The sequence below is a fragment of the Aethalodelphis obliquidens genome, unplaced genomic scaffold, assembly GCF_003676395.1.
Source record: "Aethalodelphis obliquidens isolate GAN/ISIS:26980383/991018 unplaced genomic scaffold, ASM367639v1 scaffold19, whole genome shotgun sequence".
Lineage (NCBI taxonomy): Eukaryota > Metazoa > Chordata > Mammalia > Artiodactyla > Delphinidae > Aethalodelphis > Aethalodelphis obliquidens.
Window position 1 is genome coordinate 26,219,110 of NW_020837963.1, and position 21,454 is coordinate 26,240,563.

The 21,454-nt window shown below is 50.9% G+C and overlaps 1 pseudogene; it reads left to right on the forward strand.

Moving 5' to 3' along the window:
• LOC113626711 (frataxin, mitochondrial-like) overlaps positions 1–21,454 on the forward strand; it is a 186,746-nt pseudogene that overhangs the window by 62,844 nt on the left and 102,448 nt on the right.

Sequence of the window (21,454 nt, forward strand, 5' to 3'; positions counted from 1 at the left end):
TTCGCAGCCCCGAGCTGAGGGCTCCGCGTCTACCGGGTGACCCCTCGCTGCTGTGGGAGCTCAGTCGTCCTCTCTCTGCTGTCCACGTGGCCTGCTGCCCCGTCCCTTGCTGGCCCGGCCCTGCTCAGCCGCGTGTCTCCAGGCTGCGTTGCCCGGGCTCTGGCTTGGCTCGGGGTGATTGGGGGGAAGAGGGGAGGACAGGAGAGAGAGGCCTGGCTGTTTCTCCCCGTCTCTGCCTGGGAGCTGTGTCTCCTCTGTGTTTCCAGCTCCTGGGGTGACCCCACCCTGGGTGCAGGAAACACCGACCTCTCCCATGTCCCTCCAGCCTCCTGGGAACGGCATTCTCCTCTTGCAAATTTCCGGGCGGCCTCAATGTCCCCTGTTTGTCTTTTAAGTAATGCTACAACTTACGGACCAATTCCCTCCATTTCGTCCTGGATAGACCCTGCCTGATACGGGGTCTGTTATCCTAAGGCCCACTTATTTGTAAACATATCACCTCTTTCAGGTAACATTTGCATTTTGGGCCGAAACCTTATCCAAAGGAGTGAATTTCCTTTCCAGACAAGCCCGTGTCTGGTCTGTTTTCAGATGCACCTGCGGAGAAGACAAATTCCAGCAGAAACACTTCTCCGGCCCCGTCGGGTGGTACCTCGCTGTTGACCCCATAGACCACATTGACCTTTCAAAATATCACAGGGCCATGCCCCTCAGCAGCTCTCGTTAATTGACTATGGTCTCCAGAGTCAATTAAAAATGTTAGAAAATGCCCTACTTCTTGCTAAGAAATACAAAATTTAAGGCTATTGTTAAAAAACACGGCGCTGAAATAATAGTGTTCTGAGAATGAATTCTCCTGCCTCCGATTTGCCTCTTGTTTTACCTCTCATGTGCAGGAGGGGAGGATTTCCTAGGTCGTCACTGAAACAATTAAACAGTCTCTTTTCTTATTTCTGCGAATTGAAAGAGAAAATTCTGGCGTAAGAAAAATGTGACCGAAAACTTCTGGGCTCTGGACGATGGTTCATTCAAGCCCCGCTGTAATTCCTTATGACTCGGAGCCCAAAGGGACACAGGGATATTACGGACCCATAATTATCGACCCCGGGGACAGCCTGTCCTCCTTGCCTTAGGGGCTGGCTTCAGCTGGAATGGTACAGGCAGTGCCTGGAGGGCCAGCCACCCCATCATTCTAATGCAGTCCGCACTCTGGGATGCAATAAGCAAGACGCGGAGGGGCTTGGGGTCATCGTGTTTTGTTCTCAAGGCCCCTCCGTCTCTGTATCCCACGTATGCGCCTGTGCTGTGTGCACACGTGCTCGAGTGTGTGTAGGAACCGTGTGCAGACACGTGTATGTGTGTTTACTCCTAATCGGATGGCGGGTTGTTACTCTCCGTTTGCTGTCAGCAGATGAAAAAAAGAGCCCAGTAAAACCCTGCTAAACTTTGAGATGCTTGGTGTTTACCCAACTCGGGAATGGAGAAAAAGAGAGAGAGAAGAGGGAGGAAAAGAGCAGGCGGGCTGGTGGGGGGAGGAGCTGGCTTTTTTTTTTTTCTTGAGAAAGTGAATAATGTCATCGTTGATTTAATTAGCAAATTCTAGATGTGCTGACAAAGGAGATTTTCTTGGGAGATGCACTGGGTTGTGTCAATGCTCTAAATGAATAGGCAGGGCTGAGTTCCTGGTAATCACACATGAACAACAGCGCTCGCCAAACCTCAAACAGAGCATAAATCAATTTGCTGGGAATTAACCATTCGCTTCAAAATTAGGGGTTACTTGACAGGGTTTCAGTGGTTAGGTTGTCAGGGGCCTGTATTTCGAGCTGAGATTCATCTATCACTGACACAAGCGCATCTCCTCCTGGGCTGCGGGCTGACCCCCGCCGAGCGCGGGGAGGGGAGGCCCTCCTTGGGGGGACAGAGCTGGGGGCGGGGGCCCGCTTGTTAAAGGCAAAAGGCGCCCCTGCCGCTCTTCGCTCTTCGCGGTGCCCCCCCCGACGGGAGCTGGAGGACCTGGAGGAGGGGATGTGTTTTGGGCTCCGTCACACGTCACGTGACCCTTTGATCGCACACAGAGCCTAACAATTTGTGAAATGAGAAGATGCCTGAAAGTGTACCGTTGCCCAGAAGAACTGATGAAAAGCAGTAGGACTCTGAGGTCACTGGTTCCCGGGAGTCGCCTACGCTGGGGTCAGGGGTCAGGGCCGGGGCCTCCCAACCGCTGGGAGCAGGGGGAGGGGGAGGGGCGGCCCTGATCCAGTCCTCGGGCCGGACTGGGTACCAGCTGGGGAAGGGGAGTGCCTTCGGGTCAGATTTCTTATCTGAGGTGTAGTGTTTGTCGCCCAGCCCCTCAGAGACCTTTCCTGGCCACTTAGAAACACCCTCCCACCTAGCAGCTCCCCGCCCCGCAAGAATAATACAGATCTCCATCCTGTGTAACCTGCTATCATCATCCTTGCTCCTGGGCCTGACTGTATGATTAGTTCCCCGCTATGGATTATTCTTTCTCTGTCAGATGCCGTGAAGCTTGTCTTTCCAGGCAGCCCAGAGGTCCTCAGACACATAGCTATTGGAGACATTATCTTTTCTAGTCCAAATTTCTTCTAAATAATCCTCTTCCTGTCTTCAGTTTGTGCCCTGTAATTAAATCAGTCAACCCATGGATGTATTTTACAGGCAAAAGCAAGCAGGTAAAAGCCAGCTGCTTGATTTGAATTTGGTCAAGGAAATGAACAAAAACGATGGACGTAACCCAAGCCTGGATGACGTGACCCTAAGCCACTCCTGCTTCCCTATCTGCACACCTTTGCCTGCTGACCAACGGGACCTTCTCGTAAATTCTGACCGCAGAGTATCTCTGACACGGCAAGCTTTTGGAACGCAGGACGGCGGTCCTCCTGCCGGTTTTGGACCTGTGATATTCTTGACCACCCGCTTCTGTTCTGCCTGCAGACACTGAGCTTTCTGTCTGGTGTTTAAGGAAGACGGACCTGTTCGCTGTCATTTAGTTTAAGTCCATTAGGATCTGAATATTAGTCCACTAAGGGAAATAAAACTAATTTGGGGGTTGTTACTATAGTTTGGGGAGTTGAACGTTTGGAAAATATTTGTGCGGTGCCTCCTCACGTCTAACAGGGAAGTTGCTAGAATGAATGGTGTGTTCACGTGGCTTCAGGGGATCAGAGTCCCAACAAGTCTCCTGATTTGAGCCCCACTTCCTGTGTCACCCAACGTGGCCTTATTCTGCACACTTTTTTTTTTTCCTGGATCACCTGTTTGCTCCCTCTTAAAGCCCTCTAGAATCAATCTAGAACATTCTCTGTCCCACAGGAGGAAACAAGGCAAGCAACAGTCACTGAACATGGGGCTCTGCTTTCTGTCTGTTTCCCATGATCACAAAAGTCTCAGCAGGAAATCCCTCCTGAAGGGACCTTCTCCCTCCCCACCCTCCTTCAGATCTCTGCGGGAGGGCTTCCTGCTCCGAAGTCAGCAGCCTGGATGGAGTCTTGTCCTTTCTGTGGAAGGATCTCTTCTCTCGTGATGAAAATGGCTGCGGGAACAAAAATGGCTCCAGATGAAGCCATTCTCGTGACAAAGACTTTAATGAGGACAAAAAAATGGCACAAAATCAATTCATTCTCATGACAACCTTAAGACTGTAATGAGGACAAGAAACAGTCTGAAATTTATCAATTCTTGTGACAACCTTGAGACAGTAATGAAAGCGGCACATGGATGAAATTGGCCCACTCTCCCGACAGACGGTGAGACAAACCTGGAAGATAGCACCGTGTTTATCTACCCCCGTGACAACCTGGGGGCTGAAGCAAGAACAGAAAAGGTGATGAGATTAACCCATTCCTGTCAAAACTAATCTTAAAGGGTGGCCTCCATGTGTCCTTTGAAAGTGGCCCCCCCAGGTGTGTTACCTGTGTGAACCTCAGACGTCTCTGTGGGACGGCATTCTTTTGGGCTTCACTTTTCAGTTCTTTGTCATGATTCTTTACGTCATTTGAAAATTAACCAGTCCTGATCATACAGACTAGGACGAGTGGCCGTCATTCCACTTCAGCTCTTATTTGATGACCTCAAAGTGCTCTGGCAATCGGACTTATTAAAAGAGAATGCGTAAGAGGCATAGGCATTGGGACGGCGGTACGAACTCTCATTCTAGAAAAGTCCATCCGGACTGCAGGTGAGGAAAGACATGTAGGATGGAGGTAACCTTCTGACTCAATGAAACACTGCTGCTCATGCATATTTCTTAGAAAAAAATGGAGTTTTCCAGGCTGTAATCGCTGAACCAGTATCTGTCCTCCAACTTAGTTTTCCTGTGAACTCACAGATATTCTCATCCAAGTCCTTGAGGGAAAAGCAGGATGAGCCGTTATTACAGGGCTTCTCGAAGGTTTGGAACCCCCCGGGCACTGGTTACAATCAGTGGGTCCGCAAGTGGGGCAGGAATATGCATTTGGACGAGGGAATGCCGTTCTTGAACACACGGAAGTCTGAGAAGCATTGATTTACTGTGTGCAGAGGTGCTGGTTTGAGGAGTGTGGATTTACGATTCCTAATGAGAGGCCCCGCTCACTCATCCTCTCCTGCTAAAATGGCAACGTTCCACTGATGAAGAAGCAGCTGAGGGCCAAGTTTTGATGTCAATTCAGGTGCCACTCAGCTTTCACTGGGCTTCTAATAAGTATTGATGAGTGATTGAATGACAGTGACTAGGAATAATGGCTCGCTGTGCTTGGCTGGCAACTCTACACATAATATAGAGGTGAAGCCCCTCCACGTGTCATTAGTGGTTTTCATCATGAGGGATGTGGAGCCGTCTCATCTTTCTTTTGGTCTGTCTGCCTGTTTACTGTTCCAGTGAAGTCGGTCGGCACTGAGTGCTGGGAAAGGAGGATGTTCCTCTTTGTTTGTTGGGAGTAGGTCAGTTTCTTCATCACTGTGCTTCTTAAGCAATTGGATGCTAGGCTGAATTCTAACATTTTCTCCCACGTCTCTTGTTGGTGGCAGAGACATTCTTGTATTTTTTTGTGGAGCTCAAGGGTTGGATCTAAGTTATAAGGTTTTGGCCAAGGCTCTGGGTTCGGTGTCTTTAATCTTCACCCGGTTTTGGAATGAGTTGGTCATGGGATGACTGCATTAGTATTGATTTCATGTTGCTTCCCCAGGTCCTCTCTCAGGATTCCTCTCTCCGCATCAGTGGCCTTAAAGGTCTGAATATTTTCCATCAAGTTTGAGGTCAGGCCATTGCTGAAGGGGCTACCACAGGAGTGGGTAGTAAAGAGAAGGAAATCTACAAGGATGGCTCTTAGGTTAACTTGCATTTTGTCTTATGACAAGTTTGCGCGATTGTGTATTTTATTCTAACAATGCTACGTGGCCCAGGAGCCCGGAAACTGGATACAAGGCTGGGGATTTTCAGATCAATGTCAGCGGACTCTCACTCGGTTGCAGTGAGTGTAGGGGGTGGAGGACGGCAACCTTCCAGGAGGTAACCTCGATTCAGAGGCCCACGGAGCCAGGAGGTTAATAGTTGGGTTGAGTTGGGAGGGGTTGAGTGATAGGTAAGGACAGTGTTTCTTCCTGTTTGTTAGGCTGGGAGAGAGAGAGAGGGAGAGAGCGCGTGCGAGAGAGAAAAAGAGACCAAGATCAACAGGAAAACATGATCCTAAATGGAAGGCAATAGTTAAGTCACTTCTTGGTGTTCCTTTTTTTAGCCTAAATTATCTTTTGTGTCTCCTAACCTTTGTTCGAGGAATCCAGCTCCTTCTTAATCATCGTCGTCTCTCTTTTCTGCACCCTCTCCAGGTTTCCCCGTAAGTTCAGAAGTGTTATCTCATTTCTTTTCACAACCTGCCCATGAGGTAACTAAGGGTCATTGCTAAGCTCCGATTTACAGATTGGGTGAAAGTGAGGCATAGTGTGTGAGACGATTTACTCAAGGTCAAATCACAAGGTCAGGGTCAGCCTTAGAACGAGTCCTCCGGTTCTGTCCGGCAGGCGCCCATGCCTGTCCCACTCCCGAGAGCCATAGCACTGACCCCACTTCCAGACTCCTTCGAAAGGACTTTTGGTTTGTACCGTTCAGAATTTTACTTGTGAAAAGTTAAATAAACACATGGAAAGCGTTTTCACGTTGCTGCATGATCCCATTACCTCTTCGTGCACTCATGTAGGCCGTGTTTACACAGATGATCACTGCTGCACACACACCTGCTTTGTGACAGAGGTCAGTCAAACAAATGGTCACTTTTTACATTTTCATTCGTAAAAACTCCTAACGAATTCTGATGGCCAGGTAATTCTTTGCACATGGGTTTGTGGGTGTGTTGTTTAGGACAGCCCTAGGAAAGATACCGAATCTGAGAGGCCGAGGGGTCATGTCCAATTTTAGACCTGCATACAATCAGCACAGTGGAAGGCCCAGTCTCATTTGCATATTAGATATTCCTTTATTCCAAAATTCTTCCTTCAAGTTTGCCAGCCCAGGAGAAATGTCAATGGAGAAAATAACCAGAGAATTGTCCAGACTTTTTTCCTGTAATGAAATGTTGCTGTCTCGGAAACTGCGTGGCATGTAGCAAGTTGTCAGGCCTGCATCCTGTGGGGTTTACAGCAGTGATGTGTTGTCAAAATGGGCTTTGCGAGAGCTAAGTCCTCATGTTCAGTATCATCCCTGGTACACAAGTGATACTCAGTGAACTGTTAAGAGATACTTAGCCCACACTCTTCTGTTGTGTCTCAATGGGCAGAAGCCATACTTTTTGGGGTGTTTGAGTGATTCTTCGCCTAATGTTTCTTTCCCTGACTCTTTAATGAGCTCTGTGTCAGGGAAAGCAGGATTTCCGTTTTGCCCCTCATTGTACCCCTGGGCTGAGTACCAAGCCCAGCACGTTGTAGATTCTCCACAAAGATTGGTTCAGTGGATGAAATCTCGAGGGAAAGAACACGTGAACCTGCTTCCCATCTTCGCCAGATTTGGGAGGGAAGGCAAAGCTGATCTTGTCACATCTTTGCCTAAAATTCTCTGCCCGTGGTGTGTACCATGCCGGACCAGGACGAAGAAGAAGGAGGAGGAGGAGAAGGAGGTTGGGAGGAGAGAGTTGCCGCCCTGCATTTGGTCGTGTCCACCAGGTGGGACCAACTGGGCTGAGTGGTCCCTGGGTGAGGCTGCCAGGGTACAGTGCAGGGAGGAGAGCTGGTGGGGAAGAGGTGAGCTGTGCGTGAGTGTGGGCTGGGGCACAGGTGATGGAGGGAGCGTTTCAGGCAGGGGGGCAAGCAGAGAGAGGCAGTGGAAACTCCTTGGAAGGCGCAGTCAGACCTACAGCTTGGGGCGCTCTGCCCTTGCAGTGGTGGGGCTCCTGCTGGCCCTTGCTGGCTCGTCTTGGCCTCACCTCTCCCTTCCTGGGCGCTGTTTTGCTCCAACCAAACCTAAGCACCTGCCCTTTCACACTGATAGATCCGGAGCCCTGTGGTGGGTGTGTCCTTCCTTGCTGACAGGCATCTCCTTGACACCGAATGCCCCAGCCCTTTCTGCATCCTGTCCGTTCTGCTCACCCTTTCAGACTGGGCCTGGCCTCCTCTGAGCTGTTGCCTCTGACCTCCCTGCCCCCAACATCTGGTTTATATCCCCTTTCTGCTCCCACTGGGCCTGGCGCATACCTCTTAGAAGTAGCATTTATTTTTGGTTGACTTGGCATAGAAATCAATGGATAATCTTTTGTGGAATAAATACATGAGGCATCAGTGTCACTGGGAGTGTGGGCAGCCCTCCAGCTGCGCGCTCAGACCCCAGGAATTTCATAGACTCGCATCTTCTCAGGGTGGGAGAGACTCCTCGGTGCCGGCAGCCAGGGCAACTTCCGGGAAGTGAGAGCCATGTCTTCCTCTGCGTCAGAGTGTCCCCCGCCTTAGACGTAGAGGACAGATTTCTCAACGGACAACACAAGCCACATCTCCAAATAAAGAAGATCGAAGGAGGTGTCAGTGATTTTCACTTTGCTGAAACAGTCCAGTTAAGGACCTCGGTCCCAATCCCATCTCTGCCGCCTGTGACCCGTGGACCTTGGGCGAGAGATTTAACCTCTCTAAGCTTGATTCCTCCCCTTAATGGGAGAATTTCTCTCCTCGGTAGGTTTTTTTTTTTTTTTTTTTTGGTGGTACGCGGGCCTCTCACTGCTGTGGCCTCTCCCGTTGCGGAGCCCAGGCTCCAGACGCGCAGGCTCAACGGCCATGGCTCACGGGCCCAGCCGCTCCGCGGCACGTGGGATATTCCCGGACCGGGGCACGAACCCACGTCCCCCACATCAGCAGGCGGACTCTCAACCACTGCGCCACCAGGGAAGCCCCTCGGTAGGTTTTTAATATGCCTTTTGCATCTGAGTAGAAATATTCTTTATCCTCGTTTAGGAATCGCCTTCAGCAACTGTGACAGTCCCTCTGGATGTTCTAAGGAGGAAGGATCTTTCTGATTCTTAACAGAGTCAAACGCCATCTGTGGCCAGTTATTAAATAAGACAAAGGACAAATTGATTATTACATTTCCTCCTTCTTTTCCTCCCCTTTTTTTTGTTTTTGTCCACAAAGGATGGGTTCGCACAAAGCCAGGAAGTACCAGGCTTGGGCAGTAGCGACAGTGCTGAGCTGGGATGTGAGACCCGAGGTGCTGGTGGAACCCTTGCTGCTGATTCCTGGAACCTCTCTGGGGCGCATGGCCTTGACTCCCACTGTCAGGTTCTGCAGGACTCATCCCAAACCCAAGTCGCTGGATCAAGGGTTTAGGCCGCTTTACATTTCAGCAAACACGCACAAGAGTACAACGATTACAGCGGCAGTTGCTATAGTTTTTCCCTTCTCTTCGTTGTTCTAATTTTCTCTCTGATTTTACACTTTTCTCTCAATTGGTGTATCCAAAGTGCTAGACTGTATGAGGCTGGGGCCCTAGAGGAGTGAGAAGTCATTTATAAAACGGTTCTTCCAGAGATCAGTAATATCTGTAAAACACAGGAAGAAATTATAATCCCCCACGGCTGAAAAGAGCGTCATTCAGTCCACAGCACAAAATTACATATGTTTATTGGAAGGGCTCTTTCCCTTTTCCTTTAAAACTCCCAGATCTGGAATATTTAAAAAAAGACACTGGTTACAGGGTTAAAACTCTGTGGATGTCAGATGAGCCTGTTGGACACCAGCGTAACTGGTAAAAACAGGGCCAGGTTTAAAATCTCACGAGATCCTCACCGGTGTGTGAGGAGTGTCCCAGCCTCTCCGAGTGGTCTGGCCACGCCCCCCTTCCGGACTGGGAGTGTGGCCGCCACGAAATACAGTGGGCAGGGGAGTCGGGGCAAGTGTCACGCTTGCCTTTGGCCGGCACCCACCTTGACCCAGCTCTGCGATGACAGCGGACTCTGTCACCTTCAGTTTGGATGACTGCATTTTCAGCTGCAGATTCTACGTATCTTCGATGTTTTCAGCTGCAGATTCTACGTATCTTCGATGTTTTCACACGGGCAGTTCCAAAGAGGAGTCCTGATTATATTTTGAGCAAAGACAACATTATCGAATCTTGCCAGTATGCCGACGTGGAAGGAGGCGTCATCACCGAGTGGTGTATCCCCTGGGGGCGGGCGATGACTACAGTATATTCCAAACAATTCATGACTTCATTTTTTTAGGAATGGAATTCAAGAACATCTCCTATCCCAGCTGCATACACGCTAAATAAAGATCCCAATGCTGAATTTTAGGGGCTCACGCTTTGTGAATACGTGGAAGAATTTTCAAAACCCTCTCTACTAAACGACTGCATTTCCTCAGCAGGGATCGAATGTTAAGTTGCCCCCTTCACTTGATGACAAATGTGATTTCTGAGTGTGCGTGTGGCCACGTTGCAATTACCCAAGTGAAATACAAGAAGGATGAGTAAGATAAGAAAATCATTTTAAAGTCTCCTGTTATTAGGGTCAGCATGTCCCTCTGTGGATACGCCAGCCTTTGAAAAAGTGTTCATACTTAACCTCAGTGCCGCAGGGTCATGGGTAAAACCCCGGCTGGCTCACAAGAGGCCACCGGGGGACAGAGTGACAGCCAGGCAGAGGGGGCTCTAGAATGTGCTGCGCGGCCCCCAGTAACCTGTGGGGCCTTTTCCAAGTTCCATACCCTCCCTCCCCAACTCTGGGAAGGAATGCTAGGAGAAGCCTTGATGATTCCTTTAGCAAAACTCTCTCAAAAGGTACTGTTAATGAACTCAATGTCTAACATTTAAATTTTACCCGGAATCATGGGCTTGCTTTGAGCTATGCAATATTCTTGGATCTGTGGGTCAAGGGATGGTGTTTACCCACTGCCTCCATTTCCAAGATTGAAAATAGGGTTTAATTCCCTTCCTAACTCACAGGGGACACCACACCCATTAACAACTAGGACAGACAGATCTGCATTGCGGTCCATGGAGTGATATGCAAATGTATGGGATTTTTCTTCTCTTTTTTCCTTTGGATTTCAGCACCGGTGCTTCTTAAGGAAAAAGAAAACCCATTGTTCCAATCACCGTGTCTCTCTCTGCCTCCCACTAATGCGCTTCTGAGGAGCAGCTTTTAAATGAGAAGTTACGGGCGCTGTTCTGATTGAAACAAACTAGTGTTGATTACTGATCAGCCATCTGTAAAGGAGGCCACCTCGGGAAGGATGTGAGCTAATGAAAAAATGGGCCTGGTTTGGGAGTGTGGTGGGTGTCATGCCACCGGCCAGTGTGAGTGGCACGAGATGATAGCAGTGTGAGGAACAACAGATTGAGAATAAGTAACTTCTGTCTGAAAGATTAAATGGCGAATTTGCTATTAAGTGTGAACGACATAAAATGGAATTACGGCTTGGAGGATGTCGCTGTGGCTATATGCCTCCAGCAGACGGCACGAGGTCCTATCCTGCTGTCAACAGCTCCCTCCTTCTGTTGTGGCTCAGTTAATACTGACCCCAAGGTGCCGATTAAAGACACGGAGAGCAGGATGGTGACCCTCGTATCCGGCTACACGGCACCTCCCGGGCAGGCCTTGCCTTCCCATGAACTTTGGAAGTCGTTCTTGTTATGGATGAAGTTGTTAGGTGTCCCCAAAAGCCGATGGTTGATCCTCAGGACGTTAATGCCTGGAGGGTGGGGAGGGAGGGGTGCCGGGGGGGTCCCGAGTGCGGGCAGCCAGGGCATGGGGACGTGGTCACGGAGTCAGAGGGACCCAGGCTCCCTTGGTTGTGGCAGTGGGGACTTGACGTGCCAGGGCGCGTCCTGCAGCCGACCCAGGGCTGTCCACACCGTGGAAGGTGCCCACTGCTGTCTGTAGGACCCGGGCGCAGACATCCCTTGGGTCAGTGAGACAAAAGGGACTCTGCACCCTGGGGCTGGAGGTGAGCTTTGTGCTGCCTGCCCGGCTCCGGGCTCTGTGTCCTTTCTGTGCCGAGTCTGCACCAGGTGTAGACACGACGTTCTCTCGTCCCTGCACCCGGTACTTGAGACTGTGGGCGTTGGTTCAGAATTTTGGCCTTACTTCCCTTTTCTCCCTGATATCTGGTAGTTCTCTGTGAAGTCAGAACATCTGAAGAAGTGAATTCTAACTGTTTGGCTTCATCCAGGCCTAAACTTCAGATGCTGCCGTAAGCCGGAGGCTGCCCTTGGTACAGCTGGGCCACACCCTTGGCCGCCCCGTCGATTGTCAGAGAACCCTTTGGGAGCGGACTTGGATGGCCTGGTCTTTGGGGGGCTGTGGGGACCAGCTCGCGGTGATGATTCACATTTACTTCTTGCCTTGGTCTGTTTGCTTTGATCCCAGCCCACAGGAAACTCCTGCTTGGGATACCAGAGTCCTGTGGTTTCCCAGGGCAATCTTAACACGTCTGATGGATGAGTGAGTGAGTGAATGAATGAGAGGTCCAGTAGCAGTTCCTTATGATCCATCCCCGTCCAGTCCTGAAACACGCCCCATCCCCTTCCAGGCGCCAGAATCCCGTTCTCAGGAAAACCACACGTGGCTGCAGAGGGTCTGGAATCACTGCTCGGTCCTTCAGTCGCGCCCTGCGCTTCTCGAGCACGTAGACCATCTTGGAGGTGGTGGGTTATGCCGTGTGACACTTATTGTGCGAAGTCTCATGTTCTGCTATATTGCATCATTTTATATGCTTATGTGGCTTCAGATTATAGGGCACAATCAATGAAACGAAACGCAAGTAGTGAACTAAAGTAGATAACACTTCCTTTTAGATTGGATGTGCATCATTAATTCCTTTCTTTTTTTTTCTCTTGCTTTTAAAAATCGGCCCATATGAATTTACTGCCCATGAAATCGAAGGACTGAAGCCCCGGCCAGTGCCATTCATGTAAGTGTGACGATGGGCCTCTGGAAGCATCCCTACCTGCTGGCCTGGCCTGGATCTGCCACCGCCCCCTGCAGCCCTGGGTCTGAGGCGCTCTCGACATGGCCTGGTGGCTCTGCCGGACTATGAAAGTTCTGTGATGACGATGGTGTCACCAGGGATCAGAGTGAGAGAACCAAGCTCATTTCCCTTTTGACCCAAGCAGGACGCATTCCCAGATTTTCAGATGTGCGGCGCTCACGCGCTAATGAGCGCTGTGTCTTGCCCGCAGCATCAGTTATGGAAGCCGCCAGTTCAAACTGAGCATCCAGAAACTTGGCAATAAAAGCCAGAGGATATCCAGACAGATTTCAGATTAATCGGCTCATGCATCCAATCTGCTGGCCGTAATAGACTTTATGTTTACAGCTAATAATGCTGGAATAAATATTGATTAGATACAGTTCAGCATATAACAAAGGCATGACTCCCACCCTGAAGATGGAAGGGTTTCCGACGGGCCATCTCATTACTTCTGGAACATCTCTATTAGAAGGCCACTGTGTGCCTGTGACTTCACCAACCACTGGTGTTCTTGGGACGCAGGAAAAATCTCTTGTCCTTCGGAGACTGGATTTGCTCACACAGCTGAAAGCTTTCTGCCTCTGGTGTCGGTCTCTCCACTGGACTGGTTTGTGGTTTCACGGGTGTCTTTGTTGCCGGATCCTACGGCGGTCCTTCTACACGTACCCACCTCGCAGGCATCCACGGCCTTGCGGAAAGTCCTAGAGTCCCATTGCCCTCTGGGCTCTGTCTGCAGAGCTGTGCTCTTGGCTCTGAACCTACTGGCCTCCCATTTCGACTTTGGTGGCGAGCCTGCCCCATCCTCCTGCGGCTGCAGCCCCCTTCCCCGCTCTGCTCTGCACATGCTCACGTCACAGGCTCCCCGGGAGGCCCTCCCCGTCATGGCCCTGGGGCCCCCGCAGCACAGCCCAAAGTGGCAGCACGCCCTCTCTGTGAGCGGTGCCGACCTCTTGTTGTGGCCGCAGTGCCTCCAGAGGGGCTTTGAGTTTTGGGGGCCCCGCTGGGAGGAGCCATGGATTTTGTTCCTGCCTTTCCAAGTGTCTGGAAGATCCTTTGAGCAGAGAGTTCCATTTATAAAACCCCAGGAAACAACCCCTGATTTTAAAATATCAGTGCTTCACTTGCAGAAGTCCCGCTACCGTTGGAACCTCAACCAGGAGAGGATCTGCCCGAGCTTTTGGAAATCCGTGATTTCTTTCTTCCCTCTCTTTCCCGACACACACACATCGGGAGCTCGGGAGGAACTTACTAAGGAGGTCTGACTTTGAAATGGGCCACGGCTCCCACGGTGCTGGTCCGGCTCTGGCAGAGCTCTGGAGACGCAGGGTTGCCTCAGAACCCTGCACCCTCCGAACTCCCGGCCACCCTGCATCCTGCATCCCGGGAGGGCGAGGGCGAGAAAGACACACTACCCAAGGGGAGTGAGGGGGAAGCAGGTTGTGACGCCGGGTTTCTGAAGGGATGCTCCGTGGGACTGATCGGTGGGGAGGAGACTGTGCAAACTGCAGCAGAAATGGAATTAGGCCAAGTGTGTAAGGAGAGCGCTTACGGCGAGTGCACCGAGCCCGTGGGCTTTCCACTCTCTCTGTTGCACAGACAAGGAGGAAACCCAGCCCAGGGCTAGTGGTGGGTGGGTGGCGGGGGGGACGTTTCCCAGGCTCCCGTCCTTACCTGGCGTTGGTGGCCCCTGCAGCAGGTGTGGGAGACTGTGCATTCGCCTTTCTCCGGAATCCAGTCTGTCCACCACCTTCCACCTGCAGCCACGCTTGTCCTTCAGAGACCGAGGCTCTGAATGTCCTCTAAACTCACTCTCAGCAGCAGCAGTTAAACGTGGTGGGTATTCTCAAGACTCTCTTTGCGAACATTTTTATACCTTTCCAGCAGGGAATCCTTGCTTTTAAGATAAGGATGGGCAGAGTTGTTAAATACGCCCGACTCAGAGCCATGGATCGGAAGACCCTGTCTGGCTGTGCCGGCAGTGACATGCTCTCCTGAGGCTGGAGCCCGCATCCTCCCTGGCCGGCTCGGCTCCGGGACACTCCTTGGCCTCAGGGTCAGGAGGTTTGGCCCTGGGCTCTTTTGGAAACTGAGATTAGGCCCCCCTCCCCGCACCCAGGTGTCCTCCTGGCCCCTGTCTTGTTGGCGGGCCCGGGCTGGGATTCCCCTCTGCTCCCAGCACCGCCCCCATCCAATCAGTTCTGAGAAACGCCGCCCGGGGTGAAGGTTACTAGCTCTGGTCTGAGATCCAGACAGGCCCGGGTTTGAGTCTTCGGCAAGTAGCTTCCGATCTCCCAGCCGCTGTCCACGTCTCTTTCACGAGTGTAATGACCATCACAGTGGCGAAGGCGGCTTGGAAGATCGTTGCAAGGGCGTTGAAAGAACTTTGCCCACATCTGCCCTGTGGGAAGCTGAGTCGGGTTCTCCTAGTTCCTGCCGTTATTTCTGCTGCTGTCCTGCCCGCTTGAATCCCAGACTCTGCCTCCCGGGCGTGGGACCCCCTGCCAGGTCTGCCCATGTTGCAGGCTGCTCTGCTACTTGGACGTGGGCCCCTGGCCGGCTCCGATCTGACCGCAGCTGCGTCTTCTTCACCCGCCCCAGGTGGTGGTGCGTTTAAGACCCCCTCTCGGCGGGCAGAAGGGACGCGTGGCCTCCCCGCAGCCAGGGCGCCCGGGAAGCTGCTGCAGACCCCTGGGGGAGGCTCAGTTCTGGGCCAGCCCCGCCCCACCATCCCCTTATCCGCGCTGCGCTCAGCTGGATTCCACGATACGGCGAAACTAACACTGTCAGCAAAGTCAGATTGACTCACAAGGGGCCTTTGCCTCCCCTGGGCTGCATCTCTTTTCTGAAGGGTGCGTGAACCAGGGAGGGTTTCACAGCACCGGCTTTTCTACTCCCGTTAACTGTAGGGTCCTGGAAGCACACAGGGTTGTCGTTTTCACTGGGGTTGCTAAGGGACCTGAGTATTTTCCCTGGGTTTCCTGGGCATCCCTCTGACCACTCCCAGCCCATGGAGAAGGAACTGCAGACCTGGGTGCTCCAGCTGGAGGGCGGTGGGCCGTGGGCTTGCAGAGAGGGGCTGCCGCGGGGCAGTGGGTGTGGGGAGGAGGGAGCAGCCCCGCGCAGCCGGTGGCTGCTGGAATCGCGTGTTCTCTCTGTGGTCCACATCCGTCTGGCGAGAGCTGGGCTGCGTGCTCCTGACTTGTGTACACCTGTCGGGGAGGGCGTCTCAGCCGTGCGTTCAGCCGTTTGCCGTCTGGGACTCTACTCGTTATTCCATAAAAGCCATTGTCAGTCAACAGCCATCAATCACACAGGATTCCCGAGCACCACGGATCTGTCAAGAAATCAAAAGACTGTAAGCACTGTTGTGATTACCCATTCATGAGCCATTTTGACTGGAAACTTCGAAGACCTGCCCTCTTGCTACAAACGGGGAAAAGTTAAAGTCAATCATTCGACCAGTTTATCAGCGAGGTCTGGTTCTCCCTCTGAGGAGACCACCGCTCGGGCTGCCACTGCCTGGTCTCTGGCGTCAGAAAACATCTCTTTGGCTTTTACAAAGCGAGACACATGGCTCTGCGTGTCGCTGCTTGTCTTGCCTGATGTGGAAGATGGATGGCGGCCCTCGAGTGCCCAGAAGATGACAACCGGACTGCGGTTCAGGCCATCCCTGTTCTCCTGCCACCAGGGAAGAAAGGAGGGGGAGAGGGAGGGGTGCTGGGATTATCCCCGTTCCTCTAGGGGAAGAGCCCCCGAGTCCAGATCCACGTTTCCACGGTCGATGCCTCCCACGCCTTGGAAGTGCCTTGAACGTGAGGGCGCGGTGGAGCACGGTCCTCAGCGGGCGCCGCCCCACCCGCGAGAAAGAGAGCATCGTTGCTCCATCGGACTCCCTGCTTGTCTCAACGGGCTCTGCCATCTTTGGACTGGGGCTGATAAATGAATGTTTGCCTTTCTGATCATCACCTTGTGGGTCATTCTTACCTGTCTTTGCAACAAGCAGGCTCACAGAAATTCTGAAAGACACACAAAAAGCCACTCCGGCCAATAATCCTGAACTGCCCCCGTGGAGCCCCTCTGCATCCAGGTTGACAAATGTTAGAGGGTTAAAGGACCTGGCTGGAACCGCCGGACGACCCGCTGCAGTCGGAGGGCGTGTGGGTGAGGCAGCCAGGTGCACAGCAAAAGCGATGAGATGTCAAAACCCCGCGAACGTGACCATTTCTCAACGGCCTGCTGTATTGGCAACTTGTCCAGTTGACCTCGGCCTTGAATGTCTCCTTGCAGAGGCGAGCCAGGTAGAGAGAGAGAACAATTAAATAAATGCAAAGCCGTCCAGCTGGCAGCCAACGAATGGGGACAACTTTCAAAGCAGCCACGAGGAAACAAGAGGGTTAGAAAAAAAATATTGTCAGATAAAATGAGCTGAGAAACAGTGAATGATTCTGACCACAGGAGATAATCAGGAACTTTCTCTGGGAGGCCCCTGGGTGGGCCACTGGCTTCTAATAACCCCCAATGGATGTAAGAGTCCCGACGTGACCGGGAGAAGCCTTGCTCCCCTGCGCAGCTGTATTTTATCAATGTTTTGCCCTTAATGACTACACGAATATTGATGATAATGAAGCGTGCTGCAAACAGGTGCACTGCATTCTGTCTCTGCTGCCCCCGGACAGCTGCTGCTGTTACCTGATGCCTCAAGCAGGGTGTCAGGTGGAGGTGTGAGTCCTTCCCCGGGGGGGACGGCCGCACCCTCCCCGCCCCTCCTCTCCCTCCCAGCCTACTCCTGGTCCCCGGTCCCCGTGGACCTGCCCTGATTATTGCAGCCAACTTCAGCTGAGCGCGGTGCACACCCACGGCTCTGGAATGGCCACGTGCCAACCAAGGACTCCAGCCCATGAGCAGCAATGAATCTCAGAGCGAGAGGCCACCAAGGGCATGCTGACAACTCCATGCCCTTGATAGCATCTTGACCTACCTGAGATGCTGCTGCCGGCTGCCAGCTCCAGAATCCCATCCCTAGACACGGCGTGTAGTTTAAATTGGGAAAAACAATGCCTAAAAAGCCGGCGAAAGGAGACAGCTTCTGGAAGCTGAGTCTTACACAGCGAGTGCAGCAGTGCTGCGGGGAGGGAGGGACTTTGATGGTGGAGCTCATCTGCGGCCTGCCTCGCTGTATTTGTACCCAGACTGTGGCCGATGCTTCAAACAAAGGACCAGAAGTAGGACTGCGAGGCAGGGCATTTGGGCACGCCCTCTGCCCTGGTGTTCAAAATCCTCACCCATCAACATAGGCTTTGAAGAAGCAACTGCATCCCAAATGCAAATCAGAAGGGAGGCAATTTAAAAAAATGAAATAAATTCAAAAGGCGCTAAGTGTCCACCGACAGATGAGTGGATAAAGAAGATGTGGCACATATATACGCTGGAACATTACTCAGCCATATAAAGAAACGAAACTGAGTTATTTGTAGTGAGGTGGATGGACCTAGAGTCTGTCATACAGAGTGAAGTAAGTCAGAAAGGGAAAAACAAATACCGTATGCTAACACATATATATGGAATCTAAAAAAAAAATGGTTCTGAAGAACCTAGAGGCAGGACAGGAATAAAGATGCAGACGTAGGGAATGGACTTGAGGACACGGGGAGGGGGAAGGGTAAGCTGGGACGAAGTGAGAGAGTGGCATGGACATATATACACTACCAAATGTAAAATAGCTAGCTAGTGGGAAGCAGCCGCATAGCACAGGGAGATCAGCTCGGTGCTTTGTGACCACCTAGCGGGGTGGGATAGGGAGGGTGGGAGGGAGACGCAAGAGGGAGGGGATATGGGGATATATGTATACGTATAGCTGATTCACTTTGTTATTCAGCAGAAACTAACACACCATTGTAAAGCGATCATACTCCAATAAAGATGGTAAAAAAAAAAAAATTCAAAGGGCGCAGCAGCTAATATGAGGAACATCCAGCGCTGGCTAGATTTGGGGATTTATGATCATGAGATGCAGTTGGAGTCTTCTCCAGGGTTATAAATATAGACCTGATGAAAAACAGAAAGTCCTTCCCTATGTGCACGATGTTCCTAAACTCTTATCTCTGGAATCTGCGGGAATGTCCAAAGCTGCGAGCTATGTGGATGAGCCAGGGCTCAGCTGATGCCGCAGAGCCACGTTGCTTACTCAGATGACACGGGGTTTTCTCTCTACTGTGGGAACATCGGGCTGGATGCGATTCAGGTGCCGAGGCTCCCAAGCCCGGAGCCAGAACTGCAACGTCACGTGGGGTCTGATCTTCCGCTTAGGTCCAGCTGCAGAAATGTTGTGTTTACCCACGATAGAGAGACAGAGATGTCATTAGTGGTTTTCGAAACAATTTGTCCCTGTGATTTTCCGCAAAGGATGAGACAGAGCTCTCTGAGCCTCCAAGATTTGTGTCCTGCTTGCTCTCGTGTCTCTTTTGTCTTTTTATGAGGATTCTCCTCCAGTGAATTCATTCATCAGCCACCATTTTGGGGCTCTTTGTATGGAAAAGCTCATTCTTTCAGAGGAAGTACCCTGTGAATAAAAAAAAAAAACAAACCCAAAAGTTATAATTAGATAGCTGGGATGAGGAGAGGTCTTGCGTGTGCGTGTGTGTGTGTGTGTGTGTGTGTGTGTGAGAAGCTCTCCATCCCTGCATGAAACTCTGGACAGGCTACTCGAAGAATCATGCTAGAGATGAATTTTCAGAACGAGTTGTGAGTAAACCTGGTGGCGTATCAAGTATAAAGACTGAACTTTAGGGAAAAGGTTGTGATGGGATGATTCATTAGTGGCTCCATACCGAAATTCCTCAAGGATGTCAACTGCTGGAGGAAGCTGAATTAGGCTGTGAAGGTGAGTCCCCGTCCACCGGTACCTGGGGGCAGTTTGGTCGACCTGAGCGGGAAGTTTCCCTCCCCCAATTTTCTGCGTTATGACCACCAAGAGGGGAGCAGAGGTGTGCCAGGAGCTGGACCGCTTTCCAACAACCATTTGTGGAAGCAGTTTGAACAGTCAGTTTAAGGAACCTCTCATCGGTCCAAGAGTATTTGTGATGGGCAGGATGGATTTCCTGGTCTTCTTCACCGTGTTCAGTGATGCTGGGAAGAAGGCTCTAACTCGTGTGTTATTCTTTACAAATGAGTCAAGCCAAACTCACTCACTCGGGATGGAGCAGTGTTTCTTCTCCAACCGTCACCTGCTTAGCCATCCACCCAGCTGCTCACCAGTTCCATAATGGCTGGGTCAGGAGTGGGCTCTGGGGCTCCCTGGCGATGCTGATGCTGCCTATCTGTGGACCCCTGCTGAGTAGCAAAGTCTTAGAGGAAATGCAGGTTTATTACTCCCAAATGCACACCTTGAAGTATAATCTAGTGAAGCCCACCCTTGCATAGCTGCGACTCTTTGCAAATTTCGGAAGGCTTGAAAATATATATTTTTAATCTTAGGAACATTAGTACTATTTATGCTACTCATTTTCATAGGAAACCCGTTTTGCATAGATAATGTTGATGTAAATTCTATCTTAACCACAAATTCTTCAAAAATTCCATTTTTAAAGAAATACTATTTTCTGTAGGGTGAGGTTTAATACCACACATACGTTCTTGTGTCCCAACCACAATGTTTAGTTCCTGAAGGGCCAAACCCTACTAGTCCCCGAGTCGAAGCCATTCACAGCTCTTCTCATGTAAGTCGTGAAATGGAGGAGAAAAGGAATGTATCCTACTTGTGCAGAAAAAAAGGTTTTTCTCCCTGCATGGGTAGGTTCTGTATTTCCAAGTTTGTTTGAACTGAAATATCTTATGGTACTGTATTGTTTTCAAATAAAAAAGGGGAGAAAACCCCCAGTACTTTCTTTGGATGGCTTTATCCCTCAGTCAGCTACTGAAATGCTTGTAAAAACACTTCGAGTCGGTTACTCTTGAATTATTCTGCCCTCATTGTACTTTAAAAAAAAAAAACATTTTATTGAGGTAGAATTGACATATAAAAAGCTGTATGCATTTAGTGTACTAGCTCGGAGGTAAGTGTACACCATGAAACCATCACCACCATCAAGGTCATGAATATGTCCAACACCTTCCCAAATTTTCCCCTGCCCCTATTATTATTATTTTTATTTTTATGGTAAGAACATTTGACATAAGATCTACCCTCTTAGCAAATTTTAAGCATACAGTACAGTGGTGTTAGCTCTTAGCACTGTGCCGTGCAGCAGGTCTCCAGAACTTATTTATCTTGTGTAAGAGAAAACTTATACCCTTTATCTATCACCTCCCTGTCGCCCCCTCCCCTCAGCCCCTGGCAAACACAGTTCTAATCTCTGCTTCTGAGTTCGACTCTTTTAGATTCCCGGTTTAAGTGAGATCATGCGGCCATTTAAACACTGACTTATTGAAACCCGCGAGGGTGTCTTAGGGAGGCCAGACGTGAACGCTGGTTCAGGGTGGACAAGAGGCCAAGTTCACCTTTCCCGCTGTGGTCTCTCCTTGTTGCTAATAATAAGTCTGGAGAGTACCCAGAAGTAACCACATTAGAGTGTATGGAAATAAGCGGTGTCCTTAGTGTTTTGTGCCCCATAAACACTAAAATAAGTGATGAGAGTTATTACTCATTTGACCGTTATTGGTCTACTCAAGTGAGAAGTTCACCTACGGCTACGCACTGTATGGTTCCAACTATATGACGTTCTGCAAAAGACAAAGCTACGGAGACAGCAAAATGATCAGTGGGGTCAGCTGGGAGTGAGAGATGAGTAGGGGGTGCCCAGAGGCTTTTTAGCGCCGTGAAGCTACCCTGTATGAGACTGTATTGGTGGGTACGCATCACACATGTGTGCAAACCCATTGAATGTCCAACACCAAGAGTGAGCCGTGAGGCAACGAGGTGCCCGCGCAGGTCCATCAGTGTGAACAAATGTGCCAGCTGGGGGAGGTGCTGGTAGTGAGCGAGGCTGTGCGTGTGGGAAGGAAGGAGTGTGTG